General features: G+C 42.8%; 1 protein-coding gene and 1 long non-coding RNA gene across 10 annotated transcripts in view; one reads left to right on the top strand and one right to left on the bottom strand.

Moving 5' to 3' along the window:
- Positions 1 to 548: 548 nt before the first annotated feature.
- Positions 549 to 2,354, bottom strand: LOC119973947. Its single transcript, XR_005462424.1, has 2 exons — positions 2,123 to 2,354; positions 549 to 1,049 (listed from the first exon to the last, which is right to left on the bottom strand). It is a non-coding gene; the product is annotated as an uncharacterized LOC119973947 (long non-coding RNA).
- Positions 1,857 to 15,894, top strand: part of atp2b2 (ATPase plasma membrane Ca2+ transporting 2) — a 999,595-nt gene continuing 985,557 nt past the window's right edge. For 4 of the 9 annotated variants that reach the window (XM_038812611.1, XM_038812620.1, XM_038812626.1 and 1 more), the window contains exon 1: positions 2,505 to 2,679. The gene's annotated coding sequence lies outside the window, so the exon portion shown is untranslated. Of the gene's footprint in view, positions 1,882 to 2,504; positions 2,680 to 15,894 lie in introns of those variants that run through there. The other 5 variants (XM_038812619.1, XM_038812623.1, XM_038812625.1 and 2 more) reach the window with 3 other exon arrangements.

A 15,894-nucleotide genomic window follows, 5' to 3' on the forward strand; every position in this document is an offset into this window, starting at 1 on the left:
ACGCCTTTCGGATATCTCACTCTTGAAACATTGCTGAAATGATCACCTCTATCATCAGGATTCTATTTCAGAAACAAATTTCTGGTTAGTGTAGGCAAATTGACCATAACAAACAATTGTTTCACTTTGACAAAGAGTCATCCAGACTCGAAACGTGAGATTTCTTCTCCCTCCACCGATGCTGTCAGGCCTGTTCAGATTGTCTGCTTTTGTTTCAGATTCCAGCATCCGCAGTAATTTGCTTTTATAATTGTTTCACTTTAACTGAGAGAGGGCTGGATCTGGCCAAAAAGGGAATTGAGAGGAATGAGAGATAGTGTTGGTTACTTTTCAAACTTTGTAAATCATGGATAATCTGCAGTGATCCCTCTCAATCCTGTGGATTTATAGATTCCTAAATACAGGGATAATTTCACAAATATTTTAAGGAACAAGTCTGTACTTGGGTATCAGATGAAATCTAGACTACAATGCTTTCTATGTAGATTTCTTTTCCTTTTTATATTAAAAGATTAACCATAAACAAGTGATGTCACTGCATCCGGATAAAGATGTCATGTGCATTTTTATTTTGTAACAACATTTGGTAACAGTCTTATTAAAGTGGATGATACCACTTACATACATGTACATACACACATATTATAGAAAGAGAAGCCAAGGGGAAGGCCAATACTGGGGGAGGAATAGATAAGGGGAATCAAGCTTGGGTTTTCAAACCCTGTAGACATCTGTGGAAATGTGTTGGCAGTAAGGGTTCCCAGACCTTCGGGATCATACAGATCACCAGCTGGTGCAGGAGACATGGCAAGAGTTTGATTTCCACATACTGACGGATGAAGGAGAAACACCACATATTCAGGTTTAGGATTGACCACAGACGGATGTTCAGAGGAAAAATAGCCAGAGTGGTGTTAATTTTGAGAGGCAAGGCTTGAAGCTCATGTTGGCAGAATGATGAGTTTACAGATCGATGATTGTCATTTTATTGAATTGTCTTCAGAAGTGAGAGCGGTGAGAAGATCCAGTGGGAGCAGCTTCATAGAGAGCTAATGGTCGTCGAGGGGAAAAAAAAAACACTTCTTTACCAGTATCGAAGTTATTGCCACAATTATACAGATTTCCATTACTCATACAAAAGTTAACTGTGCACGATGACTTCAGCATATATTTGGAAAAATAATGCACATTCTTTGAGACATCGAAGTTAATTGCAAATAAAGGGCTTGTTTAGCACAGGGCTAAATCACTGGCTTTTAAAGCAGACCAAGGCTGGCTAGCAGCACGGTACAATTCCTGTACCAGCCTCCCCGAACAGGCGCTGGAAGTGGCGACTAGGGGCTTTTCACCGTAACTTCATTTGAAGCCTACTTGTCACAATAAGCGATTTTCATTTCATTTTATTCCATAATAAAGTTTGACCCCCCCTCCCTCTCAGCAACTTAAATAAAGTTAACAAATTAACAAAATAAAGGCAATGAAAGACTAGAGGGAGGAACTGATGGCTGGGCAAGTGTTCACATTTCTGGAAACTTGCAAGCAATAACCACTGCTGATATTATCCCATGTGTCCTCCACCCCTGCCCCGCTTGATTCACCTCACTCAGGTCACAACAGAATTCACGCAGTTTGCAGTCCACAATTCGACCAGTTTTCCCTACAAAAGTAATGTAACTCAGCCACTGCCCTGCGAATGAAAACCAGATTGTTTCTGAACCCCAGCCTCTCTGGGTGCGTAATGGAAAAATCTCAGTCACTTTCAGAGCAACTCGAACCTCTCCTGCAGAGCACTGCTTTTTTGCTTGTTTAACAGTCCCCGCACTTAAACCGAAAGAATGAAAGGATGGACATGAGACAAGTACAGACTCACCTACCAAACCGGTAAATGCATTCACTACTGGAGTCAAAGCTAGAGAACGATGCGGATAGCGATCAAATGAGGGGATGAATGATATTTTTTTCGGGGGGGGGGGGGGGGGGAAGTTTTGTTGTGTGTGTGTGTGTGAAGGAAATCCATGTGTCCAAGGAGTGTGTCACATTCGACCCTTTGCTTTACTTCGCGGTGAACATGAGGTAAGTTTTTTTTGGGGGGGATTGTGTTTTGCTCAGGGAGAGGTCGTACCTTGCGGGGTCTCGAACCCGGGACTGCCGCAGTCTCCGAGATCCCCCTCAACTTTCCTCACGTTGCCATTCCTCCCGGGCGAAGCGAGCCCGCCAATGGGCGCTCCGCTGGCGCATCATGTGGAGGCTGAGGGAGCATCACCTCGAAGTGCTCTTCCAAGCGTTCTCCCAAACTGGAACTAAAAGCTCCCCAATCGTTTGCAAATAAACGACACCCCCATTCTTCAACCCTTTCTCTTTTAATCACAGCAAGGCTTATTTAGTGCCCCACCCCCACCAGTCATTTGGCTGCATCCTACGCTCCCCCCCCCCCCCCCCCCGAAACATAATCCATATATATGTGTGAATACATATTGCTGCTGAAATGGGTGGTTAGTTGAAACGCCATTGTGGGTGAGAGTGATTGTAAATGGGTTTCTTTTGGTGCATTTTTCAGTCAGTGCTGGGGGAGCTGTGGTGACAGCAGCACTCAGTCACACACTCATACCCTCATCCACCCACCCACTCTCTCACACACACAGGGAAGCAGCCGGCACCGTCTTAACACACACTGAACAGGTAGGAGAACAACAACGTTATTCTTTCCGCAGGTTTTTATTTTTGAACGTGCGAATATTTTATTTGGTGGAAGCACTGCTGCTGGCAATTTTTTTTTTGGTCTCCCTTTCTTCACAACCTTATTTTTTTTTGTCTGACCTTGAGGTGGTGGTGATGTATTACAGCAGCATCCAACGCAACGCTGTTCCATTTCGACATGTACTGTTCTGAGTTTGATGGGAAGAGTGAGCGTGTTCAGTTTGCAGCCGTGAGACCCTGCTAGTGAACTGCACTACAATCTAAATCATTTTATTCCTAAACATTTAGTTATTCCAATATTGAATGAATGTTGCAGCTGATTGCCTAATTTTCTGCATCAACGGTGGGGAAGGTTACAATGCAATTCCAATTTTAACATCCGTTTGTTACTTGCATAACTGTATGTATTTCATGCCATACTATTAGAAATATATATATCTATAAGCTGCCTTTTAGTTACGCCAGTCGCTATCTTAATGTTCGACCACATAACGAGAATGCTATTTTATCAAAGACAAATATACCTTGAATATACTTGTACCTGAATATGTATGTACTTTAGTCATAACTTATCCAGGTAATTAGTATCTGAAGGTGCTGAGCTGTTTAATGTCAGTGCCGATCCTTTGTAGAATTTACAAGTAATCTATACAGGCAAAATAACTTTTCAACTCCTTTATATGCAGCCAGTGTCTCCACATTGTATAACTTACCCCGATTAGAAATCAGTAATGTTTTTCATTAAAAAGACTTTTTATTTTCATGTGAGTGACTATTTTGCAGTTGAGTGGAAGACAGTGGAAAAAGCAGTATATACTATGCAAAGTTTATCTGAAAGACTGCAGGTGAAGACTTAGACAATGTAATATATTTTCACCTGAATGGGGCTTCCAAAGTATTTTGCAGTAGTTTCGAAATGTTAAAGTGTGGTGCAGTTTTAGCCTCGTTGGAACATCTGCAGGGGTATGCAAGAGTTAAATAAGTAATCAGCGCTTCATACAATTCCTTATCAACCTGCTAAAAGGGGTAATAATTAACTCTTTACTTTTTGCTCCCCTCCCCTCTCATTTCACTGACAATCAGATTTACCAATCTGATTTCTTTAGTCATAATGTTTTGTTCCTGTGTACCCAATCTACTTGTGTTTAGTCCCTACATTTACCTTCTAATCTGGTGATTTGGAAATAATAGGCACTGATTGAATGTTGTCTATTAAATTCTTGTGTTAATCTTCAGGTGTTGCTCGGGTGTTTCTCAAAAAAATTGACGAGTCCTGGCTCAGTTGGGAACACAAATATGTGTTCAATATTTCACAGTGATGTGAACACAGCCACTCAGTCGCAGATATATTTGGCAGACAGTTAATCCTATGAAAAAACTGTGCAGCTTCATTCACAGCAACTATTTTATAGCTGGTGTTAAAACAATGTATCTTCCTGATATTCTCTGAAGAAAGGCAGTAAGCAATCACAAGGATAAATATTCCAACCATCAGCAAATAATTGCCTTTCTTGGAATAACTACATGTATGAATGCTGATTATGTTGCAAAGGGTTTTTCTTTTGTTTCCTTTCAATGAAATTTACAGTCTTTACAAGATTAAACTGCATACTGCATGTAGGTAATTTCTTCAAATACATGTTCCGTGTGGAGTCGTCAATGGCACTCGGTGAGACAGGCAACACTTATTATGATAAAATCTCAATTTAGTCTTTTGCATCCTGCCTCTGGTAAAGTAAAATGATTAAACATTTTTATGCAGTGGTCCATTTTCATCCAATAAAATGTTTTAATTTTGCAAATAACTGTATATAGAACAATGGAGATTAAGGTACATTTCCATTTGTGAATGGTGCAAACATACCTCTTGCTGTGCAAATAACATTTTGTCTTATTTGCATTTCTAAAGGAAAAGCAAATTTGACAGAAGTTTAAAAACATCCTAACATGGATAAGGATTCCTCCATCCTTCAGATACGTGGTCAAGGAGAATCTCAATCTGGAATGCAAACAGATTCATATTTTGAAGTTTGCTCATTTTCTTGATAAGAATGCCATGAAAGAATCGCGCTCTGTTTTTATATGGGATGCTGTACAGGCCATTGTTATAATGCCACTTTCCACAATTACTGCAATGTTATCAGTTTCACACTTGGGCCACTTGAGGCTTTGCTGTCAAATGGTAACATAATTATTCAAAGAAATCCAAATGACATTTGGATTCGATTTGAGCTGAAGTCTGACTTCCTCCATTTGGCACAGCGTGACCTCAGATGACTCAAACTCAATTTCAAAATAATATGAAACAGAAGTAGATTTCTCCCAGTTAATTTTGTATGATTAATTATGTATTTTTTAAAAACAGAATAATTCCCCTCTCAGCCCTGATTATTAGATAGCTGGGACTTTGCTATACTGACAGTGATTTATTTGTTAACATTGGAAAGATATTTGCAAAACTAAAATTAAAGAAATGCAATGGAAAATGCAGAACAGTCACAGCATTTGTATGAAATCAATTTCATATTGGCGGTTAAAAGAGCAAACTGGCTCACGACTCATATCTCTTTGGGATTGTGTCGCAAAATATGGCAGCCTTGCAGGATTTAAAGTAATGCTACCATCTTTACACATAAGGTCACACCAAGGGTAAATCTTGCCAGATATTGCTATTTTCTGTTGCAAAATTGACATTTCGCAAAATAAATTGGGATTCAGTATCCCTGGGCCCTGAATTGTATATTGGATGATCATCAGAAGTAATTCTGATGAGCCCAAGTGACTGAATGATTCTTCAATGTTGGAAACATCTATTGCCTTAACATAGAACATTCTCACATTCAGATATTCTGGAATTTTATTGTGTTGAAACAGTTTTACAAATATACACAATTGGTTTGAGAAGTAGAAGTGGCTGTTTATTAAAGTTTACTGCAAATCTCTAACTGTGTTCTAATATAAAACTATTGATTCTTCACTTTACAATGGAACAAAGTTAGATGTTGTTCCCAGTCATTACTAGTAGCTTTGTTTGTTCTCAAATGTATTGATGTGATAAAGCATTTTAACAAGGGAGCTGGAGTGGCTCAGTAGGTAGCATAGGGCGATATGGTAGCACAGTGGTTAGCACTGTTGCTTCACAGCGCCAGGGACCCAGGCTCGATTCCTGGCTTGGGTCGCTGTCTGTGCAGAGTCTGCACGTTCTCCCTGTGTCTGCACTGGTTTCCTCTGGGTGCTCCAGTTTCCTCCCACAAGTCCCGAAAGACGTGCTTGTTAGGTGAATTGGACATTCTGAATTCTTCCTCAGTGTGCCTGAACAGGCACCGGAGTGTGGTGACTAGGGGATTTTCACAGCAAATTCATTGCAGTGTTAATGTAAGCCTATCTGTGACACTAATAAAGATTATTACCTCTGACCTCGACGACCTGGGTTCAAGACCCACTCTCAGACTTGTTGGCGAAAGTAGAACCTGACCACCAGCACAGGTAAGCCAGCATGTCCCCAGCCTGGATAAATGGGCCATGATGTGGAGATGCCGGCATTGGGCTGGGGTGTGCACAGTAAGAAGCCTTACAACACCAGGTTAAAGTCCAACAGGTTTGTTTCAAACACGAGCTTTCGGAGCGCAGCTCCTTCCTCAGGTGAAAATGGGGCAATGGTTGGGAGGCCTGGTTGTAAAACAAGATGGTTGATATAAAGGTGTTCAATCAATATTGTGGTGACCCCACAAGGTGAAGGAAGAATTTATTGTTGTGAAGGGAAATGACTTTTTTTCTGGCTGAATACAGAAATGTTCTTCCTCATCTGTATTTATCAATATAACATATTCTCTCTAATGAGTTTTTTCCAAGGAGCTCAGACTTGTGAAGTCTCTCCTGTTTTGTCAATAGTTTGTTTGCATAAGCCTCAGCAGAAGAGTACTGTTAAAAAGTTTGCAACTGTGTCCTGACCACCTCCCCACACCCCTGAGAAAACATGTAAAATGTGTTACAACATGCACAATAGAAAATAACAGCTGCCTTGAAACATGTGAATGTTGAGAGATGTTGCTGAGTTCACCAGTAAAGCCTGCTGCATTTTTTGCTAGAAATCAGGAGAACACAGTTAGAACATACACTGACACCCCCCCCCCCCCCCCCCCCCTCTCCATCCCCCCCTCTCCATACACTGGAGATATATGCTGAGACTGAGAAAAGACCAGTTCACTGCCCTGTTCCCATTTTGCTCATCGGGGCTGACAGAGTAGCTGCTCTTCCCTGAGGGTCTTGTTATCCTTTGTTAAATGGAAACTATCTCCTTCTATTACTGTTTCCCCCACCTCACTCTCTCCATTAACCGTCACTCCTTTGCTCCACTTCCTGAGCAATCAGCAGGAAAATAAATGTAACGGGTTAAAAATCAGAGGTATAAATCAGGGTGATGGTATAAATCTGGAGAGGGTTAGATCCAATGTATTCGGGTGTTAGATGTGCTGTACAGCAGATGATAGGATTGAGATTGAGAGCCAGAGGGCACAGATTTACGTAGATCACCAAAGGAACCAGTGGCAACATGAGCGAACATATTTTACACAGAGAGCGGTTAGGATCTGGGCTGCACTGCCTGAAGGTCTGGAGGAGGTAGATTCAATTGTGGCTTTCAAAAAACAATTGAATAAGCACCTGAAGAAATATGAAGGATTACAGAGAAGGGGGGACGGGGGGGGGGGGGGGGGGGGGGGGGGGGGGAACGAGCTGAAATGCTATTACAGAGAGCAGACAGACCAAACATCCTCCTTCCTGCATTACCCATTCTATGAATCTTTGGTTTGTCAAAGCCTTTTTCTTTGTAATTTCTGTAATCCTCCGTACTTTTAAACAAATTGCTGAGATTAGATTCTACTTTTTACACTTCACAATATGAAGTCTGGTAACTGAATATTCTAGCAATTAAAATGATAACTGATTGACCAGAATTTATTTGGTTTGCCATTGCCGCTAAACGTTGTTCCTAACTTTGTTTAATAAGGCTTGTCTAACAAGCCCAATTGCAAAACTTATTTTAATTGTTTAAAAAACACCCTTTTCCTATCATCACCTCCCAGAGTGTCTAAATAAGGCCACATTAATGTTACCATTTTCACATCAATGCTTCTGGGTGGAAGTCACAGCATAATCTCTGAATTGGGTCCCAATTTGACTTTGGAACATGCCAAGTCATGCATGTTCCCTCTGTACGACCTCACATCACTTTGGGCTGGTGTATAACTTGTGTGATGTGAGATCCCTGCTTTGAGAGTGCTTAAGCATGTGGGCAGTTTGGAAATGAACCTCAGAAATACTTTAATATTGCAAATAATCAGGCAAGTTACTGATGCCAGCTCTCCTAAAATGGAACAATACTCAGCGACAGGGTAAAGCTCTGTGCATACACATGATCTCTCGTTAAGGGTGGATTACATTTACAGCCAGGCAGAGCCTCAAGATAAGTTAGTTCTTGGGTGTATTTTTCACTCTGCAGGTTCTTGTTTGATACAGTCTAGAGGCACCACCACATTCAGCCATGTAGACTAGGACTAAATTTGATCTTTACCTGAGTCAGCTCATTGCACCTGGGCAGCAGTCAGGATAATGGGGCTGGCTTTGGTTTTCCAGGTTTGGGTAGTAAATTGGTTAAGATTTTTAACCCTGATTAGTATACTGATAGAAAATGACTGTATAGATGGTGCACAAGAGGCAGGCATTAGGTTACCTGCAGTTTCCACCTTATAATTGAAAAATATATCAATGCTATAAAAGAATGGAAACTTTGGTAAGATGTTAGAGGTTTGCTGTTGATGTGCATTATTACCTTGAGTTGACTGCAGGTACGAGATCCAAGGGAGATTCTCTCCGCTGAGGCAGCACTTAGAGGGATTTCCTGCAGGTGAACAGATCGGGGCACCATTTTGGAAGCCTCTTTTCGATCCTCCCCTCCCCCCCAGATTTGGGGAGGCCCCTGGGAACATCTCCCTTACACCCGCCCCTCTACCCCCCAGGCCCAATCCCTGGCAGTGCGAACCTGGCAGCCTTTCAGTACCAAGGTACGTAGGTGCCAAAGGGAAAGCCAGAGTGCCACCCTGCCCTGTCCTTTACCACCTGGCGGTATCCAGTGTCCTGGGAGAGCCACCTCCTCCTAGGTACTGTTGCGCTTGGTCCACGTTTGTGTGGACCAGTACTAAACGGTGCCCTGGCAAGGTTTGCCAGGCCGTTGAGTGACGGGTGAACCTGGCCAATATATATTTAATGAGCCATGAACAGTGAGGGCGAGATCCAGATCACGAGATTCTGTTCAAGCTTGCGAGACATTTTGAGCATCCCACATCTCGCATGGCGCCGCTTGTGAGATTCAACAGCCTTACCCCAACACCAATTCAGGCGCGTCGAGGCTGCTGAATTACGCCCCTTATCTCTAGGTCAGAGACTATGGGTTCAAGTCCCACTCCGGGAGCTGATGGCCAAGGAATATGGATTCGTAATGTGGCAAAACAGGTTGATGGTCAGTCTGTAAATTCTTTTATTTCCATGGCAGGCAGTGAGAGAGGGAGAGTCTCCTGGTCAGCGAGAACCTGCAGTAGGCAACAGTGAACCATTGAGGTACCTTGCCAAACATAATCATGGACCAAGTCCATTGCTGCCAATCCCTCTTCGGGCATGGCAGCTGAAGAAAAAGAGAGATCCTTTTGTTGACAACGCAGCATTAGAATTGAAAGAAATGTGGATAGACTCAGTACTGTCGAAGGTTGCTAGTCTCTCTACTGTAAAGATTCTTGTTTATGGACACAACATTTTATTCATTTTGTTTTTATTTATTCATTCATGGAATGTGGGCATTGCAGGTAATGCCAGCAATTATTATTCATCACTTATTGCCCCTGAGAAGGTGGTGGTCAGCTGCCTTCTTGAACTGCAATGACTCGTGGGGTGCTGTAAAAATCAGAGCTGGGGCCTCAGCTATCAATCTACATTAATAATTTTGATGCAGAGACAGAGCAATGTATCCAGGTTTGCTAATGATATAAAGCTAGGTGGGAATGCAAGCCACGAGGAGGACACAAAGGTACTGCAAAGAAATATGGACAGTTTACGTGAGTGGACAACAAGGTGGCAGATTGTCTACAATGGAGGGAAATATAATGGTCGTAAGAATAGAAAAGCAGAGTATACTTTAAAAGGTATAAAACTTGTAAATGTTGATATCCAGAAGACAAGGCACTTGTAGGTGTTGTTGTTTCCATGTGCTTGTTACCTGTGTCCTTTGTGGGGGAATTGCGGATTTGGGTAATGCTGTGAAAGAAGCCTCGGTTTGTTGCTGGAAAGCATCTTGTAGGACGCACACATTGCAGACATGGTCTGCTTGTGCTAAGTGAGTGAATATTTAAGGTGGTGGATGGAATGCCAATCAAGTAAGCTGCTTTGTCCTGGATAGTATCAAACTTCTTGACTGTTGTTAGATCTGCATTCACTGGGCAGGTATTCCATCTAACTTCTGGACGGTGGATGAAGGAAAGGCTTTGGGGAGTCAAGTGGTGTGTTATTGGAATTTCCTGCCTCTGACCTTCTCCTGTAATCATCGTTTCTGCGTCCTAGGTCCAGTTATGTTTCTGATCAATGGCAACCCACGAGATGTTGATGCGGTTGAATGTCAAGGGAAGTAGATTCTTAACCTTTGGAAATAGTCATTGCCTGACACTTGTGTCTCACTAATTTATTTGTCTCTTATCAACATGAGCCTGAATGTTGTCCAGATCTTGGGATCTTGGGTACAGAATGTTTCACTTTCTGAGGAATTGAGAATGGAATTGACACTGTGCAATCATCAGTGAACATCCCCATTTTGATCTTTTTATGATGCCCGGGGGAGGGGGTGGGGGGGGAGGCAATTGGTGAAGAAGCTAATGATATCTGGGCTGAGGACACTACCATGAGGAACTCTGCAGTAACGTCCTGGGACTGAGGTGTCGGCCTTCAAAAATTACAGCCATCTTCTTTTGAATTAGGTATGACTCGTCTGTGAAGAATTTTCTCCCTGGTATCCATTGACATCAACCTTTCCTTCCTGCCACGCTTGATCAAATGCTGCCTTGATTTATTTTATTCGTTCCTGGGATATGTGAGTCATCGGCACAGTCAGCATTTATTTTCCATCCTTAATTGTCCTTGAGACAATGGTGGTGAGCTGCTTTGATGTCAACAATAATTACTCCCACCTTCCCTTTGGAAATCAGCTTTCTTGTCCATGTTTGGATGGAGGCTGAAGCTGACCTTGACGGAACCCAAACTGACATTGATAATGACTGGCTAAGAAGCTTTCAAGGTGTAATGCTTGGAAATAGCAATTATATAAGTGGCATAACGCAGCTTGGGTTGAGGTAAAAACTGGAACACACTTTTTAAAAACCAAACTCATCTAGACCGGTATGTGATCGATATTGTAGAATATGAAGTGGACTGGTGTTAGGGTCACTTTATGTTAATAAATAAAATGCATACACAGAATGTTTTGCTAACGGTCAGTCAGTGCTGCCCTACTTGCAAACGTGTTGCCACATCTCCAGCTCACAACATAATTCTGCATCTTGCACATGGGATAGGGGGTGCCCTGCCGTTGTAAGTTCTGAACCTTACAAAAGGACATCTAAGCCACAAACATAATGCCACAAATGGAACATGTTCAAGGAGCTAAAAGGCCTCCTTGAGTTCTATGTTAATGTGCATTGGAACTTTGCTGCCACTGAAGAAAGCAATGGCCTGGATTTTGCTGTAAATGACAAAGAGGCTATCAGCAGTCACCGTTAATACAGGGTAAATCCGATAGTAACTTTTGGCACCCACACATGTACAGTTAAACATGAAAATCCATAAGTTGCTGTCAGCGGTACCCTGAAGTATTGCAATCTTCGATGATGGACCTGGCGCTGAAATCACTGTAATGGTATGAATTTGGAGTTTTTGAAAGTTTTAGGGCTGTATGTTTAGGGTTGAATTTCCAATGGCATAATAAGTGATGATTAATATTGAACAGCCTCTTTGGCTCTGAAAAGATAATTTTACAAATATGGAAACTTATTTTTTCAGAAGGAAGTCCATATTACTGATTTAAAAAAAAAATACAAGATCTGTCTGTCTCTTTAATCTCTCTATATTTTCAAATTTTGATTTTGCTAACGGTGTTAGAGAATGATTGGCAGGTCTCAATATCGTCTTCAAAGTCTCAAGTTGTTTCACTGTATGTGTTTATTAACTACAAGAACTATGTACATATACGTAGTGTATACATGTACGTAGGGCAGCACGGTAGCATGGTGGTTAGCATAAATGCTTCACAGCTCCAGGGTCCCAGGTTCGATTCCCGGCTGGGTCACTGTCTGTGCGGAGTCTGCACGTCCTCCCCGTGTGTGCGTGGGTTTCCTCCGGGTGCTCCGGTTTCCTCCCACAATCCAAAGATGTGCGGGTTAGGTGGATTGGCCATGCTAAATTGCCCGTAGTGTCCTAAAAGTAAGGTTAAGGGGGGGGGGGGGTTGTTGGGTTACGGGTCTAGGGTGGATACGTGGGTTTGAGTAGGGTGATCATGGCTCGGCACAACATCGAGGGCCGAAGGGCCTGTTCTGTGCTGTACTGTTCTATGTTCTATACACAGTAAAGGGCTCAAGCTCAAAGCGGTCTCCATGCTTGCATGTACACAGGGCTCTGTCCAACACTAAACTGACCCCCCCCCCAGGTGTTCTCTTCCATCACTGCGTGGGTGGTCCTGTACTCAGTCACATGTTAACCCTATATGTGACAGACCCTTGAGCGACAATGTATCTTATATTTCCTGTTTACTTCCTGGATTAAATTTTGCATGGCTCAGTGAAGATCCTTTAGTTGTGTTGAAGAGTCTCACGGTTACATTTCCTGTTCACAGATGTCACAAACTCCTCCAGAAGATTCCGCACTAAAACCAGGTGCCAGATGACTGAAATTTTCCATTGGCAAGCCTACAAAGGCTAGACGTTTACACTGATGCAGTAGCCCGTCCCGGCTGAGATCTGGGGAATCTCCAGGCTGCTCTTACTTGAACATTGACCCCAGAGTAACTATCACAAATAAAATGGAAAATTTGCCCTGATAATAACTTTTAAATCCTTCAGGAGGACTGCTTGAATCAATAAATTAAAAGCATTTTGCAAATTGATTTCAGCAAAGATTTCTCCTGAGCTTTACAACTCTTTGTTGTAATGTTGAATGAGGGAACAATCTGCCGATACATTGCTCAGAATTTCACATTTCGGCCTGTTTCTTTCTGATTGCCTCACTGGCTTCCATCATATCAAATATGAATCCTGTGACAACCGATAGAACCACCTTCAGGGTACTGATATTATAGATGTAACCTGCGGCTCAGTGGGTATCACACTTGCCTCTGAGATGGAAGATTGTGAGTTAAAATCACATTTGAAACAGAAAATCTAGGCTAATGTTCCAGTGCAGCACCCTTACAGTGCTGCACTGTCTGACAGATGAGACCCGAGACTCCGTCTGCCCTCTCAGGTGGATCCTTTGGCATTATTTGAGTAAGAGCAGGTGTCTTAGATTAAAGATTATAGATCATAGAATTTACAGTGCAGTAGGAGGCCATTCAGCCCATCGAGTCTGCACTGGCCCTTGGAAAGAGCACCCCACCCAAGCCCACACCTCCACCCTAACCCCATAACCCCACCCAACCTTCCTGGACACTGAGGGCAATTTAGCATGGCCAATTCACCTAGCCTGCACATCTTTGGACTTGCCCAATATTTATCACCTGAAAGCAAATTAAGTGTTCAATACCAGTTTTCTGCTTGTGAGGCCTTGCTTTGTGGAAATTGGTTGCCACGTGACCTATATTACAATATTGATGATCTTCCAAAAGAACTGCATTGGCTGCAAAGCACTTTTGGATGCCACAAACTCATGAAAGGTACTCATATAAGAGTGAGTCTTATTTTCTTTTGAAAATTAAAATCGCTTAGGGGCTGGTTTAGCTCACTGGGCTAAATCACTAGCTTTTAAAGCAGACCAAGCAGGCCAGCAGCACGGTTCAATTCCTGTGCCAGCCTCCCCGGATAGATGCTGATAGAAGCTAATTTCATTTCATTATTGTCACGAGTAGGCTTCAAATGAAGTTACTGTGAAAAGCCCCTAGTCGCCACATTCCTACGCCTTTTCGGGAGGCTGGTACGGGAATTGAACCATGCTGCTGGCCTGCCTTAATCTGCTTTCAAAGCCAGCGATTTAGCCCAGTGTGCTAAACCAGCCCCTTTTAATGCAGCTTGGTGTGTTTCAGTTCATTGGAATGCCAATTGTTTGTTCGAAACTTCAAAGATGCTGTGGAATAGCTAAGCCAAACATGTCTCAAACGCAATCTCTTTCAGTAACTTCAGAAAGAAACCTCTGTGGTATTTTAATGGCTGCTCGCACTGATCCCCAGAATCACTGATTGTTTCCCCATCCACTTTAGGTCCAGCCGATTTTGGAAATTTGGCATGGACATCAGCCACGTTTGTTGCTCTGCTATTAGTTAGACAGTACAGTGCAGAGTCCACCTCCTCCCATTAATTCTGGCCTTCTTTCAGAAGCACACTCTTATCAATTTTTAACCTTTGTGCAAATGGGGCCTTGGTTTCACCATTAGGTTGGATGCCAACAAACTATAATATTCTCAGATTCTCGCCGGCTTTTTGGATTAATGAGTCATTACTTCTACTTCACAGCAATTCTTTGTCTAAGCTGACCACGTGGAATATCGAGTGCTCATTGAAAGATGCAGCTCCCAAGTTAGTTATTCCCTCCCTTTCCTCTGATCTAATACTTCACCTTCGAGCAGTACTGAGCTGAGTGATCTGTCTGAAATGAGCAAGTCACTGCCTGGGGGGGAAACCCTTTAACATTTCCCTGTTTTTTATCGTGTTATGTTTAACTTGACAATGCGCCATTGGGAATTTCACTGAAATCATCTATCGAGAGTTGATGCTTTGATAAAATTACTAATGTGCCAAAATCGCTTCTGAACCTAGTGTTTAACAGTGACAAGTATTGTCACTCCGATGGTTGGGATAATTAGTAATATAGTTTATCATACCGAACCAATCACACTGATTAATGTGACAACTTGATGTGCATATGTAAGTTTTAAGATCGTATATTCGTGGACTTCCAGTGGTGACATGTAGAAGGTTGTCGCACGTAAGGTAGCCCTTTTCACCCCGTTCCCAGGGATAATTGGTGGACAGACACGTCCCATTTGAGAGCCTTTTGTAAGAGGATGTCAAAAACATAAGAAGGAATATTGGGGAGAAAGGTTTGAGCTGTAGCCCCCCTGAAGAGCTGAGCAAGGTTGTGAAGTCCAGTGGAATAGAAGATGGCGGAGGCAGGCTTGTCGGGTGGGGCCTCACCTATTACGGTGGATAAGCCGACAGAGGTTCTGGCGGTCAAATTTGAAAGGCAATTCGGCAAACATTTTGAAAGGCAAGGGAGGAAGATGCCGGAGACTGGAAACTCTTATGGAGTTTTTCTACCTCGAGAAAGTCAAGTACACTGTGAGGGGGCAATTGAGGGGTTCTACAGGAGATGGTAGGTGGTTATTCTGTACTTTAAAGGGCTGGTCAGCGTTAGTTGCGAGGGAAGGAGGGCAGGGGGGGTAGGGGAGGAAGGAGTTAGGGGGGCTTATTTGTTGGGGGTATTTTTGTTCTGGGGGGGTTTGAGAGGTGGGGTGGAGAAAAGAGAAGGTGTGGGTTGACACTTCTAAAGTGCTCCCTCAGGGGGGACAGCTGCTGCGGAGCTGTAAAAAGTAAATTTCAATGGAAAAATGCCGCAAAGAGTGTCCAGGACACTGCTTTTCAAACTTTTTTCCTTCGAATCCACTTTTGCCAATGGGCCAAACATCGGTATCCTTGCCGGCTGACCTTAGCGACCCACGCCGGCCGACTTTTGCAATACATGCCAGGTTTGCTTACCTTTAATGCGAAAGGGGAGCTTGCTTGGTCCTCACGATCTTACTCCAGGTGGGTTCACTGGAGGAGAGGGAAATGCACATATCAGGAGCAGGTTTCAGCCAGTTCCTGTGTGCCTTCTTCATCTTTGTGAGAACTGAAATTCCAACCACGCACATGTAGGTCATCATGAAGGGCAATAGCAACAAAATGCTTGTTTTACTTA

The sequence above is a fragment of the Scyliorhinus canicula genome, chromosome 11 (assembly GCF_902713615.1).
Source record: "Scyliorhinus canicula chromosome 11, sScyCan1.1, whole genome shotgun sequence".
In the NCBI taxonomy this organism is placed as follows: Eukaryota; Metazoa; Chordata; class Chondrichthyes; order Carcharhiniformes; family Scyliorhinidae; genus Scyliorhinus; species Scyliorhinus canicula.